Below are 1,521 nucleotides of genomic sequence, written 5' to 3'. Positions count from 1 at the left end.
CCCAGATATCAGAAGAATAGCCACCAGGAATCCTCTGCAGCTGCAAGATATACCAAATTCAATCACACATATTTAAAATTTAAAAGTTTTAAATTCAATGCTCCAGTAGGTTCACAGGCAGTGTGGAAAAGATAGGAGAGCCATGATTTGTGGATATAGTTCCTATTTAATGAGCATCTATTTAGTGCAAACTGAAATGTTTATACATACTATCTTTGTGGCACCCATAGAGATGAGTGCATCCAGCACCATCTTCAATAAGCAATTCTATAGACTGACAAGAACTTGACCTAGCAACTGTGCAGGATTGTTGGAAGAGTTCAAGGCCCCCCCAACAACAGGCATAATCCACCTAATGCTTGCTGTGACCTAAGTATCCACATATGAACTCATCCTTTTAGTCACAACCAGCCTGTGGCTTTGTGGAAGACAGACAGAGGTCATACTCAAGTGAGTGCCAAAGCCAGAATGGGAAACCAGAAATCATTTTCCAGAGCTCTGCAACCTTTGGACATGTAGTATAATTCACCCTTTGACAAGATCTCATGTAGCCTAGGTTGTTTGTCTTCAATGTTGTTATGCAGTTAAGAGTGACCTTGACTTTCCAATTCCCTAGCCTCCACTTCCAGAGTGCTGGGATGATAAGCATAGACCATTATGCCTGTTTTACATAATGCAGTGGACCAAACCCATGCTTTCATGCTTGCTAGGCAAATGCTCTGCTCATATCTCCAAAAACTGTCCTTTTGCTTTTGACACTTTACATGTAGAGTGTTTCTATTCGTTCTTTGATTGGGGGGGGATTAGATAAGACTTCTCTGCATAGCTTTGGTTATCTTGGAATGGATTCTGCAGAACAAGCTGGCCTTGAACTCAGAGATCCACCTCCTGAGTGCTAGGATTGAAGGTGTGAGCCACCACCACCTGGCTCAGTTCTTTGATTTTTCATTGAATTCATTTTCATTAAATTTTATACTATGTATTTTCCTCATATGCACCCCTTCCTCCACCTTCCAGATTCATCCAACATTCCTCACATACCCAACTTCATGTGCTGTACTTTGGTTTTTAATTTGTCAAGAACAAATTTGTGCATCTCACATGCTCTTGGACATGTGGCCTTCCACTGTAGCATACTCAACTCACCATGGGCCAGGTCCTTAAAGAAAATGAATTCTTCCTAGCCTAGCAGCTATTCACTGCCAGCAGTCCTGACAGAGCTTCATGACCACCTCTCCCATTTCATGGTGGGGTTTTGTCTGACTTGAGTCTGCACAGATCTTGTGCATCCTTTCATGACCTATGTGGGTTCATCTGTGCCACTTCCCTGCCCTCTCCAGAAAACACTGTTTCCTTAGCAGTCAGCTACCATGTCTTTGCTCTTCTGTGCTTTGCATCCCCTCTGCTGAAATGCTATCTGAGCCTTGGGAGGGAGGGTATGATGTAGATGTCCCATTGAGGACTGAGCATTGCTCAATCTCCCATTCTCTGTGCCTTGATGAGTTGTGGCTCTCTATTAGT

This window comes from Rattus norvegicus, chromosome 1 (assembly GCF_036323735.1).
Source record: "Rattus norvegicus strain BN/NHsdMcwi chromosome 1, GRCr8, whole genome shotgun sequence".
NCBI classification, from domain to species: domain Eukaryota; kingdom Metazoa; phylum Chordata; class Mammalia; order Rodentia; family Muridae; genus Rattus; species Rattus norvegicus.
The sequence above is the reverse complement of the archived record's forward strand: the minus strand, read 5'-3'. Positions refer to the sequence as shown.